The following is an 18,350-nucleotide window of genomic DNA, read 5'->3' as shown; positions in this document are numbered from 1 at the left end:
TAATACGCTGAGAGTTATTGGGCAAATGGCGACAGACATAATGACGGCCAATTTCAATGGTTCTACTAAATGAGGCAACCTTTTTTCTCTCTCTCTCTCTCTCTCTCCGTCTCTGTCTCTCTCCGACATGACCTTAGCATTTCCGCGACAGTTGAAATATGGAAATTCTGTCGCGACGACAAGTACACGAAATTATTTTCATTCGACTTATGAAAGAAAGAAAGAGAATCATGGTCAAAAAATATTACTTTGAGGCAGTTATTTTAGTTCGTGCCATCATAGATGCGTTGGGTGTGGCCCCGTTATTACAGCTTGGCAGTATGGCTATTTTTACATAAACGATATCGATTTTTTTTTTCGCCATCTTCCTTGAGCTTTTCACGCGACTATGTATCTTCTAAGGTATCGATGGAATGTGATTCGTTTTGTGTATGTGTGCATACAGTATATACCGTGAAAAAAAATGAAAGCTAGATAATTATAATAAATATAGAAAATAATTATTTTTCCTGATGTTAGTTAAAGGAAACCTGAAAACAAATTTACGGAGAAGAATATATATTATATAATTTGTTAAATCATAAGTAAAAATAAATAAAAGTGAATGTTGAGTAAAAGTTATAACATTCACATAAATAAAAATGCATGTTATTTCGTAAAAAGCCATCAGAAGCAGAGACAGAAAACGAATCACTTGGATAAGAAGCCACACAAAGGTATGTGATATAGAAAGAAATAAACTTTAAATTGGAAATGGCTGGACTATAGCCATTTTAAATAGCTTTAACTTTAACACTTATAATTCTTATCAAGGCGCCTTAGGCTGGACATATTGCAAGAAGATAGGACAACAGATGGACCATAAGTACTCTTGATTGGTACACCAGTGGCGTTAAAAGTCCGAGAAGGCAACCCCCAAACAAGATGGATTAACAAGATCCGAAAAGTGGCTGGAGTCAAAAGGTTGGCAAAAGCATCAGACAGTGTAAAATGGCAAAATTTATAGGAGACCTTCATCCAGCATTGGATCAAAAATAGTTGATGATGATGAAACCATAAGTTGAATTTAAGGGGGGAGAAAATCAAGTGCATGAAATTCAATCCAAATTTTTGAATATTTCTTAAAAATAGATAAATTATCCCGTAAGAAAGTACGGAAAAATTTGTACAACACCCCCCCCCCTTAAATAACGGCGCAAATTGCTAATAATATGTAACTTCTATTAATATGCAAGTGTTGTTCCGGACGTCACAGATTTGTTCAGAACAGCTACCTACACGTATTCACAAGTAGCGATTTGACAATACACGCTAAACAGACAGTTTTATACCGTAATTAAAAAATTTTCGAAAACGTTTTCCACCATTCCCGCGAGATCTAATTCGTTCCTTTTCTTTGTATAAATTTCTCCGGTGCCATGACGTCGCCAGATCATCAGAGTTGTCACCAAACTCGTCAAGTTTGTTGCCAATTTTGCGAGATTTACAGAGGAATGAGTTAATTTTCATTTTTACGCAGATAGTGACTATTTACAGGCGAAAATGACGTAATAAATGATAAATAAGAACTATATTCACACACTTTTCGTAACAGTATATAATTAAGTATATAATTGTAATTTCTAACTCAAAATACGCACGTAATGTCGAACGGTTTCGTAATAAATGAGTTTTTTTACGTGCGGTGCATATTCAGATACACACCAGCCCATAAAACAAAGGTTCTATACTAAGGGTCCTTGAAAACATTTCAGGGGGATCCATGAGCTTTGATAAGAAAGAAATTAACTCGTTTTTTTAAATTGATAAAAAGTGAATGTTATTTCGTAAAATGGTCCGTGCTCTTCGTTTCATTGGCTGCACGCGGTCCGTGGCATACGAAGGGTCAAGAACCCCTGTCATAGAGGGTTACGACTACTAGCTTGATATGGAAAAAAATATATTAAGAAAATAATATTATTTTGAATAATTTTTGAAGTTTTTTTTTAATGCAATTCACACACAAAAATGTAATCAAAATACAGAAAAATTTATTTCAAAACATTATAAATGATAATTTAAAAAAGAATGGCGTGTTGACAGTTGTAATATAATAAAGGAGAACTTTTCAAGGATGAAAAACAGCCCAACAATGTTTAAGAAAATTTAAATTACTCGAATTAATTCATATACAACGGAATCTTTTTTCTCTCTCTCTCATTTGCAATTTTTCTTTTGGTACAAAACCAAGGCTTAATTTCGCGTCCTTGAGTTAATCACAACCATCTTGACTATCAACCAGATTGTTTTCGTCCGTTTCAGTCAACATGATAAGGGGGAATAGACAAAACTTTTTCAGTCTGCGGATCAGATATACGGCATTTTTCTCACTCGCGGATCAGAAACTTGTAGGGATGACCTGTATTTTACTGGACATTCCCATAATTTTGGCCGTTCCAACATACGTTAGTTATAAAACCGTTTTTCCCCTGATTTTCAACAAGAATTACTTGAACTTCTGAAATCAGGAATTAAGATTACTTTCATGACTTGGAAATTATATTATGATAATTATGACGATCATAAGTCATATAAATATATCCACCGCACAAATTTGTCAAACTTTTCTTTTTTCCTTTTTTTGGCGAATTACATTTTTACCCACTATGACTTGTAGTCAGCGTCGCCAACTGTTATTTTCTAACTAGATATGTTCTTTTTTCAGGTTGGAAAAAATTCCATCTCTGTCTCTCTAGTTGTTTTTCTAATTTATTTCAAAAAAATTTCCCTGTGTACCAGTATTCTATTATTAAAGTACGTAAAAATACGGAAATGTCCTGGGAAGTATGGAACGTATAGTCATCTAAATATTGACTAAAATTAATTCTGTTTGTTTCGGTTTCTAGTTGCTTTTGATGAAAAAGATCTAGTTGGGGGAAAATTTTTCGACTGTTAGCAACACTGCTTGTAAGTAGCCTTTTATTTTCCGCAATTGTCGATTTTCAGCAATTTTAGCGATAGATAACTAAGCTTGCCTTTGACAATTTTTTGGCAGTAATTGACAACTTTACTTGCCTCTAACAATTTTTTGGCAGTGATTGACAACTTTACTTGCATCTAACAATTTTTTGACAGTGATTGACAACTTTACTTACATCTAACAATTTTTTGACAATGATGAGGCAATGAACGCCAGGGTCTCTGCCACCGGACTTATCCCGTTGCCGAGATCTCTTCCAGCCCAGCTTCGTGGCAGAGTCTGGAACAAAGTGAGTGTGTACACCTAACAGTCTGAGTGTGTAGCTAGTGTTGTGTATGATATTTCAGTGCTGCCATCTATACTTGTAATTGTGAGTGAAGTGTAATGATTGAATATTTGTAACGTTGTAGGCCTGCTGCTCTCTGTGGCGAGACTTTTTAACGGGGAGATCGGCTTGCATTCGCGCCTTGAAGTTGGGAACCACAGAAAACCAACTTCACCACTGTGGCCGACCACCACTGTGGGGTTCGAACCCGGATCCTCGCATCGCGAGTCCGTCACTATAACCACTCGACCACCACAGCGGCACACACAATTTTTTGACAGTAATTGACAACTTTACTTGCCTCTAACAATTTTTTCTGATAATTGACAATATCCCTTTTGCATCCCGATTTCCAGTATTTTTATGAAGAATATATGTTCATTCCTAAAGCATTTGTCGTGTTGAATATGTTGATAATTTTCAACCGGAACACCGTTCGCGGGCCGGATAGAACCCCTAAGCGGACTATGGCTCGCGAGAAGGAGATTGTGCGCCCCCTGGGATAGATGGTCAACACATATTGGTCATCAGCGTAGTACAGAAAAAAAAAAAAAGATGAGACCAGCAGCATCAAAAGAAAAAAATACGCGGGCGGTCGGTCGGTCGATCATCAGATCAGCCGGTCCACTAAAAAACTGGTTTTTCCGACCGCTAGTACTCCACAAGTTCAGGTCAACGAAAAAGTAAAATAAAAAATCCCGTTTTGACCTCGATGTAAAGCAAAAAAAAAAAAAAAAAAAAAAAACAGCAGGCTTCTAGGTCAAAACACCGGCATCTGTGACTAGTTTGCGAATGAAAAGAAACACTACATTTTATTATGTATAACAGTAAGTAGATACCGTTTCCCTGATGGGAGATGAGCGTGTGACCTCCAAACGTCGTGATCGTAATTCAAAATACTGCCAAATATAATGTCGGAAAAATAGTCGCTCCCGCTATTAATTTTTAATTCAATTTTACGGAAGTAGATTTTATGATACATTGAACTCTTTCTATTACTTTTTCTGTATCGCTGAATACGTTTTAATTAAGATTTAATCGTGCACAGACAGCCTTGACACGTCTTTTTTTTTTTTTGTTCCTTAATGAGGTTCATAATCAGCGAAAGAGTTCAATATTATGAGTCACGATTTACACAATTTCGTAATCTTGTATATTGTTTAAAAAAAAACATGGACATTTTTTCTTCATTGTAACAAAGAAAAACAAAAGTTTTAACGATGAAATCCCGATATAATGATATTCTAAAAATCGTTGTAGATGGATTATCGTTATATACCAAGAAGCACAATAATTGTCGTGAGCGCAATCGAACTTATGCTGCCATATTTACACGTCTTCTAAATCGGTATTTTTGGTACCACCAGAAAATGCACTTATAAATATTTATTCACCACAAAATAATATATTCGACTAAACAGAATTTACTGCATTAGAGTTTGGAAATATATTGAAGGAACACCGTTTGAGCCATTGAGTACAATGGTTATCATGATTTTGGCTCTCGCGTCTTCATTTGTACTAACAAACACTTACCAACATTTATCTGTTCAATTTGGTTCATTCGATAATCATTTCTCTTGCCCTGGCCCGGTTTTTCAGCAATATGATCTAGCCAACCTATCCTAGGCCCGCACCGAGACCACTCTCGTATTATAACTTGGTGACTTCTTTTCCGACGCCAATAGCGTTGACAAATTTTAGAATTTTCATTGGTGACCATTTTTTTTTTTTCATTTTTCTCATTTCTTTTAAAATTTCGATTAAAAAAATTATATCACTTTTGATATCTTCCGCCAGTTTGAATTAAAATGAAACTCAAGTATATAAATTCAGTGCTAATATTTTTCTGGCATATGAAATATTTATTTGGGTATGTATTAGTTTAAGTTACATGTCCAGTCGGGCATATAAATTTTTGGAGATTTTTCTAGCCCTGCATCAAAGTGATATAACAATATACTTAACCATGTTATTTCATATACAGTCGACGCTATATCGACACCCCACGTTATAGCGACCATTCCATTACGACTGGTAGGATGTCCCAAATGTTTTCATATAGAGACTATCATAGATGTCTTCCTTTCCATGTAACGCCCATCTTATATAACGTTCGTTTTCAGTGGGACGAGTGGGGTCGTTTTAAAGAGCGTCGACTGTGTGCATATCAGTCATTTTCAAACTAATTGAAAAACAGTTGGGTAAGTTATATAACCCCAGCAAAATCACTGTGTAGCGAGTGCATCCGCATTCCCCACTCGGTGCGACGCGAAAAGTTTAACGACGATCCCTGAGAGCTACGACGCACACTTTGGGAGCCTAGTGAGATATCAGCTGTGAAATTATTTCATCAATTACGAGATCATTGCCACCTCTAAGAACGTTGATATTTTCATACATGCAATGACGATGCAACTGAAAGAAAGCTGTGAAGAGAGTTACTAGTCCACGATGAAATCGACGGGGTTAGCGGGACAAATCACCATTTCCAAAAGAGTACGTGACTCGAGGATTAATTTTTTTTTTTTTTTTTTGGCGTTGATCCCATCAGTGCGAAGTTGATGTATGGTCCAAAAATTCTTTCACAAGCATTGTAATGTACCGTATGCTACAACAAGGTAAAACTATCTCTTGCCTATCTTTTCACGTATTTGAAATGGATACGCTCTACTGGTCGGTATCAAGGGTATCAACGGTGACTTATGAACATGTGTCCGTATTTCACGCTACGGTTAAGCCGATGGTATCTAGTAGCAATCTTGTTGCAGGCTGTATATAACATTTCTTTTCATCCAGGTATTTATTAAGGAATTAAAAGCTTCAAAGGGTCATCGATGGAGTTGTAACATGTAGACTAAGTAAAGATAATATAACACTGATAGCACATCCGGCCTAAATGCGTTGTTTATTTGTGACTAGTTGGCATCAGCATCATACTTAATAATGGGCTACTTTGATAATCTATTCATCGGTAAAAGCAATAAAAGTTTTCCTTCGTTCAATAAATTTTGCGGCTTAACCTAATTATCAATGTATCACACTTACCATGCTTGATAATATATTTTGAAAAATTCGGTCGTTGAAAAATTATCTCAAAAATCCCCTTTCCTCCTGGAAATAAAGGAATGAAACACATATTATATGAGGAACACATTGTACAAATTTGTCTCGTTTAAACAGGAAATGATAACACTGCTCAACACAATCATTGAAAAATTTCATTTTTACTTCATTTCAAAAACTAGAGCCAATCTGACAAAACCAATACCAGATTATGAATCAACGCCCCCGAAATCACTCTAAAATCACTGAAATATCTCTGAGAACAAGATCAGTGTTGAGCTGTGTACTACGTATATTGAGATGAGTTATTATTTATTAAATCATTATTTCCAAAAGATTATTGAAATTCAACTATAAACTTTAATTCTATCAAGTGCAATATTTATAAACGTCTTCTAACGTTAACGAAATACAACGACCTCGGATATAACGTCATATTTCCCATTCATTTAGTTTCCACTTTTGATGTGCTTTTTTTTTATGAAATTCTCAAGAACAAGGTTGTTCAACACATAAAAAACCATGAATACGGTCCAATAAGCAATCTTTACCTAAACATGTGAATGAATATTTTACTAATATTTTTAATAGAGTTTCATATGAATCTCAAATGTTCTTTTTCCACTAAAGAGAAGTAGAATGTGTCAATTTTATTCGGCTTGAAATGATAGATGAGTGTTAAAAGAACAATCGGTTATCGAAAGTAGTAATTTTTCTATCAATTATTTCGGAACTATTTTTTCCCTTGAATATATATCCCAGTAAAGTCGAATTGTTAGGTACATACGCTGGAACAGTTCAGCTCAAACCACCGGGAAATATAATTAAATAAATGCATCTGCCTTTTTCTATCAATAAAAATGACAATAAAAAGACAGGATTTGTTGCGTAATTGTTGATCATAATTCAGTTTCTTTTCATTGTACCTAACTACCTCGAGCTTCTAAAAGTCATGGACTGCACGATTAATATTTCTTAATCTTCTTTAGTCGGTGTTATTAAGTGATCATCGTTGAAATTTGTTACTGTATAACACATAGCAAGCATTACACAGTAACAAACTTTAACACAAACATAGTCAAACACGTTAGGTTCACAACACGTACACGGACATTCCAACACGTACACGGACATTCCAACACGTACACGGACATTCCAACACGTACACGGACATTCCAACACGTACACGGACATTCCAACACGTACCAATACGTTAGAAATTCCGCAGAGGAATGTGGATGAGGTGCATGTTCGGTTTGTTTAGAAGTAGTAGCAGTCATCTCTCTAAAGGAATCACTAACATTAGTCTGTTTAACCTCTAATTAAGTATTTGGTTCGAGGACAAACTACAAAAATTAATTTTAGCCTTAAATAAGGTTCAAAGAACGTTTTCTTAAAGTTTCCATTACTATTTTAAGCGTCAAAGATGTGTCTGTATCTCTGTATGCCTATACGAAGATGGAATTTCAAGATTCTTTCACTCCTGCATAATTTATATTTGTATGAAAAGCCATTTCACGATAGCATCTTATTGTACATTATCCATCGTATTTTCCTGTGTATAACCTGAAGATGAAAATTTCAATACATTCATAAAAATATCATTTAGTCCTAAGTGTCATGCCACACGCAAAAATTTCATTCATCAATAATGAACTCATAAAGAATGGGAGGTTTTTTAAATTCACGGTTTTGAAGAAAATTTTTCGTTTTTTTTCCTACTCGCATCTAAACGCCATCTATGAAATCTTTTGAAAATAATTATTTTCAGCCCCCCAGGGAAAAAAACTGCAGATGAGAAGCAGCGGCATATAACGTCATCGGAGAATTTCCGTAACTCCCCTTTAATACCTTATAACCCCCAACCTCGATTATAACGACACATTTTCCATAGAACCTTCAATATCATTACAGCCGAGTGTGACTGTTCCATCGAATGATATCTGGGATACAATTACTAGTATTTTTTTCCAATCCGTTCATCAGTGATTAATTAATTTATTCGGAAATTGAATAAGTCTCTCCAGGAAACGATACGCAAGGCTGAATTTCGTGCTTCATGCGTTCTAAAGGACAAGATGATGATAAAACTCAAGATGCAATCCATCTCCAATGATCGATCTTTTATTCGATTCGATATACACGAGTGTATATAAAAAAAAAAGTTTTATTACCGTGTATTTCTACCCCGTTATTGCGTGTCATCTATATTAGATAACGTATGTTTACCTAATAAAAAATATTACGTAACTTGGATCTTTATTATTTCTCGCGGTTTCTTCACGTGTGGCCTCGATCTTCTTTTTTTTTTGTTTGATTGTACATCGTCACTGTCTAGTCGTAAAGAAATCGGTCGACTTACGATCGAATCCGTGACTCGAGTCGTGAAATTCTCGCCCACTAGATTTAAGTGACGGTTATTTTATCTTTTTTTTTTTTTCATGCAGATTTCGAAGTAGCTACTGATTTCCTCTTTAGTGTTTCGAGAATCGGAAATGTAGAATAGCTTTCGGAGAAGACTTGCGGTCATCATTCATGGTTTTGCAGCTACGATGATAAATGTTGTCATCTTCAAATATCGGACCGGTGATTAACCCCTTATCTGCGTCGCCCACTGAAAAGTGCATTATCTGTGATTACACAATTATTCTTGTGACGAGGAAATTTGTGTTTTTTCTTCGTGAAGATTTAAAAAAAATTGAGTTCTCTTTTTTTTTAATTCATATAATGCACCCAGTAATTATTCAGAGAGAAAAAAAATTCCTTTTTGTTGTTTTTTCTGAAATATATTCCACAGGTTAAGAAGTTAATGTTTCTATGGGTAGAGCGTGGGTATAGCACGCATTATATCTATGGTCTATATTCTCACTAGATATTGAAATCTTTAACACATGTGATCCAGACTTATTTGGTTTTATATTTTTAGATTCGATTCAAAATGATCGTTTCATTCGATTCAAAATTATCGTTGTATTCGATTCAAAATGATCGTTATATTCGATTCAAAATGATCGTTTCATTCGATTCAAAATGATCGTTGTATTCGATTCAAAATGATCGTTATATTCGATTCAAAATGATCATTATAATCGATTCAAAATTATTTTTAGATTCGATTAAAAAATTATCATTAGACTCGATTAAAAATGATTTTTAGATTCGATTAAAAATGATTTTTAGATTCGATTAAAAATAGTCGTTATATTTGATAAAAAATGATTTTTAGATTCGATTAAAAATTATAATTAGACTCGATTAAAAATCATCAATAGATTCGATTAAAAATGATCGTTATATACGATTAAAAATGATCGTTATATACGATTAAAAATGGTTTTTAGATTCGATTAAAAATGATCATTAGAGTCGATAAAAAATTCAGAAACATGCAATTAGTATGAGATTTTCAAATTCGATATCAATCAGTTTATGAATGAATTCGATTGGAAATAATTTATTCTGTGGTTCATATTCGATTAAAAACAGTTTATAGTGGTTTAAGATCCGAATAAAAACACCTTTTCGAAGGCTTTAGATTTTGGTTCGATTACAATTAATTTCAAAAAGGTTTCAGAATAAATAAAAAATAATTTTTAGACGTAGGAAAGAGATTTTCTGGATATTTTGCTGAGGCCAGCTTCCGAAAGAAAAGTTTGTTGTCTCTTCGGGGAATTGAACCCTGGTTTCCTTGCAATATCCAAGCACATACACTGACGAATACACCATAGAGAGATACATCTTGATTGCCTTTATAACGCGCGTAGAAGTGTGATGCACTAAGTAGAGAGCCTGACCAAGATAATTTTTAGATAGTTTTAGATTCGATTAAAAATTTTCAGATGGTATCAAATACTGATTAAAGAGTTTTAATTAATATAATAATTAATAAAAAAATTGTCACATATACAGTATATTCATTCCTCAGTTAACGTTTATTCTTACATCATATATTTTGTATCTCGTAAAGTCGTTGGATAGTCAAGTCCTGGGATGGGGGGGGGGGGGGGGTTTCAAAGGGAGTCTTTAGAAAAGCAAGTGTTATTGGGACTACAGTCAAACCTCGTTAGTGCGTCACCCGGTTAACACGTCACTCCGCTTACCGGGTCACTTTTTGTAAGTGCCAATTGTCCTCAGGTAGGAATTAGGAATTGGCACAGCTATGGCTTACTCCGTTTAACGAGTCATGTTTTTGCTCTCCCAAGAGTGACTCATTAACGAGGTTTGACTGTACATGACTAGGGCCAAAGATGTTTTGTCAATAAGGGGCCGTTCAAGTATTGTGTAAGCAAATTTTTAGCAATTTTTGACCCCCCTTCCTCAGCAAAATTTCGTCATCAGCTCTGCCCCTCTGAATCCTAACTCATATTTTCATAAAGGGTGGTTGATGACGTAAGCGTTATCCAAACCCCCCTTCCCCCTTGTCATAAAAAGTCAGCAAATCGGAAACCCCCTTTCCCCTGCCCCCACCCCCATCGATGATGACGTAATACTTGAACGGCCCCTAAGTAAATATACAGGATATCCAATGACTATTTTCTGAACCGTCGGTTTTAGAGACAACTTTCGATTAGAACAAATGTTTCAAATGATGTCACCCATCATCTTCAATGCCCTTCAAATGAAAAAAAATGTGTAATAAAAAAGTTACAAAATTCAAATTTTTATACGGTTCCCCTCCATTTCCCTCTAACTTCCAAAAAGAAAGTTGCTGCCCTATCTCTCGAGGCGAACAAAAAGAAATTCCATGCGTCCAAGTGCAATATTCACTGAGATATTTGAATTCAAGAATCGGAGAAAAGTTGGGACAGAACAGCATATAAATTATAAATGAGGGAGAAAAACGTTGTCGTTATTTATATATGCTGGTCTTTCCCCTTTTTTCTCCGATTTTTAAATTCAAAAATCTCAGTGAATAATGCACTTAGAAACATGAACATTTTTTGTTGGTCACAGGAGAGACAGGGCAACAACTTTCTAATTGAAAATGGGGGGGGGGGGGTATAAAAATTTAAAATTTGTAACTTTTTTATTGAAAGGCACTTAAAATGGGCGACATCATTTGAAACATTTATTTTTCCAGTTGAAAGTTGTGTCTAAAACCAACGGTTCAGAAAACAGTCATTGGACAACACTGTATATTGTTTTGAGTTTTTGGGGCTTCTAAAGCGTAGGGACCGTGAACAAATGAGACATTGCAAAATCAGCCCTTAGTGAATGGTTAAAACTTTTTGGGCTGTTAGGGTATCACCTACGAAGAAACTGGCCAATGTCTCTACATTCAGCTACCGTAGCATTTCAAATAATAGCACAGTATAGAGAAGGCAATGAATCATATAAATAGCCAATGACAAGTCTATATATTGCGCTTCCAGAATTTTTTTTCAAATGGCCACTGTTGATATTCTTTTGGCTGCAGCTCTTCGATACACATAATAATACTATCCACATAAAAATCGAGTAATAAAATAACATGCATGATGAAGGACAATATTGTACCTAAAGGGACAGTCGAAATGCACGATAATAATAATTATAATCGTTTAGTTTGAATAATAACGAAATCGATTCGTGACCAAACATGCACACACGATCTTGCATAATGCCGTTAAACTCTGCAGAATAAAAATTTTCATGATTTTATATCTTTATAGAAAAAAAAAACAATTTCACCAATTGTGAAATTCATACGTATTTTTTTTTATTGAAATAATGAAGGCGTTTTAGGTTGAACTATTTCCATATAACTCTCAGGGAAATAATAAATAACGTAAAATAATAGAAATCTAAACAAAGAGAGTTGAGAATTCTACTTCTCCACGCAATATTGTATACATGGCAGATAAATCTACGGAGTTTTTGTGTTTCTTTCAGTAAAAAAGACAATAGCTGAAGGACACTGAATACAAATTGCTATGAAAATTTTTGAAGGAATAGGGAAAGCCTCTTAAAAAATATACTTGAATTATACGTCCGGGAAAAACTGTTTTATCATCGTACGATTCTTAAATAAGAATGATGTCAGAGAAAACAAATAGTACAATTTATAAGTTTTTTTTTTTTATTGTTGTGTCTTTGTAGATGAGATGTGAAGGTGAAACCTAAAGTCTGAAAATTGGCAAGAGGATATTTCAAATCTATATTAAATATTTCTAAACTTTATATGTTTCTGGTACCCTTCGGAGTTTCAAAAATTTCTCGCGATACTCATTTTGATCTCGGAAAAATCATCGGCAGCACCTTAAAATGCAGCGAAACACGGGTAAATTGCCAATTTTTATCATTTTTATACTCATTGCGCCTCCAAAAATATTTTGTAGCAAACCGGATCAGAAACCTTCACTGGACAATCACTTGGTCTATCAATATCCTCCTAACAACACAAGATTTATTGTTGTTTAAAAAATTCTTATTTATTAAAAACTTACAAAGCTTCATATTTTAAAAAAAAAAACCAAAAAAATTGCTTTTGGCTGTACGTATACTTTATTTAAAAAAATTTGGTGAGAAAAAATCAAATTAATTTAGATTAAAATTAAATCCATAAATGTGTGTGTTTATTACCTTCGCTTTTGTTACATTCGAATTTATTCAATAATACAGCAATTCGTACCCACAAAAATAATCCAAACTATATTTTAAAATTAATAAGTAGTAATTCTCGCTTTTTTTTTTCTAAATTAGATCCGGATCAGAAATTTATTCCTTAAAAATCCTTCAATTGAACTTTTTTCTTTTATTAATCTTTTGAATTAATAAATCTTTTTCTTGAATCAACAAAAAAATATTGTTTTTTTCTTTGAATTAACAAAAAAATTATGTTCCCTTGAATTAATAAATGTTATTTTTCTGTGAATTAATAAATGTTATTTTTCTGTGAATTATATATAATAAATGCTTTTTCTTGCATTGATGAAAAAATTTCCGTGAATTGATAGTTTTTTTTAGAGTTAATAAAAGTTTTTACTTAAATTTATAAAAGTTTTATCTCCGGGTAATAAATAAAATATAGTTTTTTCCGCTTTTACTTGAATTAATAAGTATGGTCTTTTCTTGAATTAATAAAAATATGGTCTTTTTTCTTGAATTAATAAATGTATGAGAGCTATTTTTCTTTTAATTTTTTTGTGTGTGTTGTGTGTGTTGTCTTCCTGTTGTTTTGTTTTTTTCATTGGTTATCGTGATCACGTAGTTATATCACACATAGTTTTTCAATAACCAAATTTCTCATACAGTTCATATCACCGAATATTTGTAAAATAGCTTAAAATATTGAACATAAAATTACTCGAAAAATAATTTGGAATAAAAAAAAAATATTATTCTCCGGATAATATTATAGTGTTTTATAATATAATCCAAAAACGATTTTTTTTTATTCGCAAGTTAGTTCTATAAACTGTAAGAACTATCACGAAAGATACATCAAATTTTTAATCTTACTTTGGTCGCGTTTATATTCCGTTCTTTATACTCTGATAACAAGAATATCAATTGGATGATAGAAATTTCAGATCACATCAAACGAAAACATTTCAGTTTGAAAACATGTCTTAGGAGATCCTTCTCTTTTGTCCTACAAAGTGTTACGCCACTGACTTACTAAACAGAAAGACAGAAAAAAAAAATCCATTTCCGTCACGACATCTGTGCAACGCCATAAGCGTATTTATTCAGCAGGTGCCTTTCACGAGATGTGTATTTACTGGCAGGTCAAGTTTGTCTCAAGAAATATCTCGGAATTTCTCTATCGGAGAATCGGGAAGAAAATTCTGCACAATAGATTTTGAATTTATTAATTCTGCCGAAGTTTCACAGTTTCCGTGGCTTCCTTCCCCCACATAACAACAACCGAGTTTCCATATCCTTTATTGATTGAAATAATTCCTGAAGACGTAATATGAAATGAGTGGAAATTATGACAACTATTTTAATTTTCTGGTGAACGGATTTTTAGATTTTAACTAAAGCTTAAACACATTTGAGATACACGAGGGCTAATTAGATCAGTAATCTGGTTATTCTGAATAGCTAGACAGAAGTCGTGATTGACACGCGGGAATTGGGAAATGAATTTATTCTGGCAGGGAATGGAATTAATTGTATTCGATTGTCCCGGTATATGACTGCCATTATTCGAATAGACTGTCGTGCCGAGGACAATCTAGACCGATTCAGATCAAGAGTGATTACAAAACATTTATCACGTTCAAATATAGAATTTATAGATCACGGTAAAGATGCAGGATGTGTGGCGCTATAACCAAAACTTCCCGGGAGTGAACTATCTGCAACCTTTACTATTTATTCACTGGAATGTTTGGGCATAGCCTTAAAGGGATTATAACGGAACAAAAAACATTCAAGTCTTTGTTGTTGTTTTCTCCTCAGCCCAATTGTCTGAAGGACAGACTTTTTTTTTGGAAATTACGCAGAGGTGAACTCGAAAAGAAAGTGTACTAGGCTCCGCTGGGAGTCGAACCCAGTCCGTTTGCAATCGGAACAAGTGCGCAATTCATATACACCGCAGGAGACATGGAGTTGGTGACCCGATTTCTGAAGTTAAGGGAGGAACTATGCCTCTCTCTACTTCAGCGCGTCACGCTAGAGCTTAAATAAGGAAGGAATGGTCATGTCGCCTATGGTGTATATGGATAGCGTATTCGCTCGGATTGCAAGAGGACTGGGTTCGATTTCCGGCAGAGACTAGTAGACCTTTCTCTTCGAGTTTGCCTCGCATAATATTCAGAAAAAATTATTGTTTAATCAGTATTTAACACAAATCAGTTCCAATATGGAAAACATCTCGCGTATAAGAGGCATTACAACATTAAGGAAAATAACCGTTCAATGCCAGTTTCTCACTGCCAATTTGATACACAGATGGCAGCTCTAAATCACATAGTATGCACTGCTATTAAGTAAAAAAAATGCACGCGCGCGTTAGGTATCGTGATAAATAATCCGACACAGACACCTTTCAGGAGGTAAAATGTTAATAAATTGCCTGTATGGCAATTAAACAGTTTTACGTACATTTGGTAAAGTTCTGATGCTGACCAAAAGATGGTGTTTCCTCGTACAAATTGTGGCATACATAATTTTTGCAACAGTGGGATCCATCTGCTTGAGCTTCGTGGTAGTATAGCTAAATATGCATCTTCATCTCACGGTTTCCAATCTCATTTTTAACACGTGTTTGCAAAAAACGTGCTTCACTGACGAAACTCTTTTACGAATGATGAGTTTCCTCACATGAAACAGAAAGATTCTTTCTCACTAAATTAAGACGTTACAAAAGTTTCATAGCTTTTTGATCGATAGTTACGTCTGAAACTGTGATTACAGACGTCCTGAATCCAGAACAGTTTTTGTTGTTTTTTCACCCATGACTCCCTTTGAACTTTATTTTCTCGTGTATCCCCTGCGTGAATAAAGCCCAAGGCTCCAGGAATGAGACCCTTTCTATTTCTCAAACTGATTTTTGAGAAAGTTTGAGAGTGTACAAAAATCTTAGGCTTGATACCCGTCCGCCTCCCTCTCTGGGGGAAGGGCATGCTTTTTCTTCGCATAATGTTTCACTTAAATGTTTCAAGTCTATGATTTTTTTCAATATTTTACTTAGCCCTCTCTTCCAATCACCCACCGTGGATCCCATTTTATTGGATTTTATCCCATAATTTCGTTAAAGCAGGGGTGCACAACCTTTTCAGTCCGCGGACCGAGATGAGAGGAATATTAATGAGTGACCATATGACCAGTATATTATGCGATATTCCCGCAATTTTGGCCTTCGTCCGAACTTTTTTTATAAAATATCCCGTTTTTTCCCTATTTTCGAAGAAGCTTAATTGAATTTTCAAAATTAAGATTGTTGACAGGACTTATAAATTGCATTATGATAACTAAGACCCTGATTATCATAACTAATTATTGTCATATAAATATATTTATCCCACATATTTGTCAATGGCGAATTACATTTGACTTTAGTATCCATCATTTTCCGCAATTCAAAATTTTTTCGGCAATTTTAGTGGTAGCTGGCAGCTTTACTTGCCTGTGACAATTTTTCCGGTCGTGACTGACAACGTTACTTGCCTTGACAATATTTTCGGCTATATCCCGTATTTTTATGAAAAATATGGTCAGCTTATAGAGGTATTTATCTTGTTTGTATTGATATACTTTTCTACTGCAGCAACTTTCGCGGGCCGAACAGAACCCTTTGGTGGGCTGCATTCGGCCCGCGGGCAGAAGAGTTTGTGCTCCCTGCCTTAGAGCATCCCAATGGCAGCACTTGAGCTACATGGATCGCCCGGGTCGAGTGCCACTAAAGTTTCACGTTGAAGGCTCAAATGTAATAAGATACCGGCATCAAAACAGGACAAAAATGAAATAAGCTGAAAATGAAGAGTTGGCCTAGTTTTAAAACGAGCTTCTCGTTCCGTTTGCCGTAATTTACACCAGCATCTCATTATATTTGTTTTCATCCTACTCAGCCCATTTGAGCTGCTCTTTCATTAGGTAGAAGTGATGCGCAAGACTGCCCACTAATTCGGCACATATTATGCCATTCATTATTTTATGCTACTCTCGTTGAAAAGATTAAAAAGAGCAATTTAGAAAATTCAAATAACGCTTGAAAAGAAAAATACAGAGAGCATTCCTTCAACGGCAAGCACACATGAACAATCCCCGTATATAAGTAATAATACCGCTCAGCTTGAATAGAAATGACCAGCATTGTATGAAAGCTTCTCGAAGATTCGCTCTTAACCGAATGTAATTAGGAGAAGGATTAAATAAAAGTCTAGCGGATTTAGGACACTTTTTCTGAATGCACGTGACGAATTACCGCACAATTAGATTATGATCAGTTCAGTGACAAAACTCCGAAAAACCCGCTTGTTTGTCCGACGTGAATAAATACTCCATGCATGTTATTGTATAGAGAGTGAGAGAGAGGTTTCTTATTATTATTTCTGGTGACATAACGAAGGAATTGTTTCACGATTTATCTATTTATATGATCATCTCCGTCCTTCACGCCTCAGAATAACTGTGGTTAAGGCGACTGTAATAAGCCTTATTGTAGAGAGGCTATAACTGTGGTCATATTGATATTCCGATGGCGTAATGTGCAGTGTATGTTCGATTGAGTATTCTTTTGTTTGTGTGAATAGATTTCAGTAAGTTTAAGGTTGATTCTGTCATGATATTAATCACTCCTGTGTGTGTGTGTCCGAGGAAATTATTATTATTATTATTAATTTCTTTGCATGGAGTCTTTTTTTTAATACATAAGTAGTATTTAATTTAATTAAATTTTGAAACTTTTATAGAGCGTGGGTGCACGAACTTTTGGGCTTGCTGCCGATATTTTGCCAAGGACTACATTTAAGGGACATAGGTCGGCTCCGCTTCGTCGGATAACGGATACTCTGCTTAAGCGAATAAAAAATCCTCCTTCACCAAAATTTCTCCCATAGAGACAATATATGTTAAAGTTCCCCCGCCTAATATGATAATTTCAGCTACTTTTTCCTGGTCAATCGAATATTGCGCTTCACACGTCGACTGTTCATACACATCAAACACTATACGCAATATTTTTATTGAATGAAACATTTGGAATAGTAATGAAGAAAATACAATAGTAAAAAAAAATACAATTGAGAGTAGGCACTGTCTTCAAAGTATTTAATTTGTCTTTAATGCGTGCATTTAATTTATTTTTGTTATCTGTTAAGCCAACAAAGGGCGCTGACTTTCCTAATGAAAAGTAAAAATCTTACTTGTGATCATTGAAATTAAATATTTTCATTTTTTATGTACGATTTATTCGAGAAACTTCATTGATATTGATCCTTCACCAGTTTTCCATATGCGAACTATATACTAACGTTATAAAATGGCAACTGAATTATTCCCCGCATAATCGGATATTGTGTGCGGAAATCGTTGATATCCGATTAAGCGTTCCGATTATTTCACTAAAGA

General features: G+C 34.6%; 1 protein-coding gene across 2 annotated transcripts in view; it reads right to left on the bottom strand.

Annotated features, from left to right (window-relative positions):
- The window catches only part of LOC149086750 (sodium-dependent transporter bedraggled-like), a 114,791-nt gene that overhangs the window by 53,649 nt on the left and 42,792 nt on the right, over positions 1-18,350 (bottom strand). Inside the window, exons 1-2 of one of the 2 annotated variants that reach the window (XM_089231112.1) lie at positions 13,791-13,928; positions 6,333-6,398 (exon numbers count right to left, since the gene is read on the bottom strand). The gene's annotated coding sequence lies outside the window, so the exon portion shown is untranslated. Of the gene's footprint in view, positions 1-6,332; positions 6,399-13,790; positions 13,929-18,350 lie in introns of those variants that run through there. The other variant, XM_089231111.1, reaches the window with a different exon arrangement.

Source organism: Pholcus phalangioides, unplaced genomic scaffold, assembly GCF_987345545.1.
Source record: "Pholcus phalangioides strain wild (caught in Gottingen) unplaced genomic scaffold, Ppha-v1.0 ptg000004l_1, whole genome shotgun sequence".
NCBI classification, from domain to species: Eukaryota; Metazoa; Arthropoda; class Arachnida; order Araneae; family Pholcidae; genus Pholcus; species Pholcus phalangioides.
The sequence above is the reverse complement of the archived record's forward strand: the minus strand, read 5'-3'. Positions and strand labels throughout refer to the sequence as shown.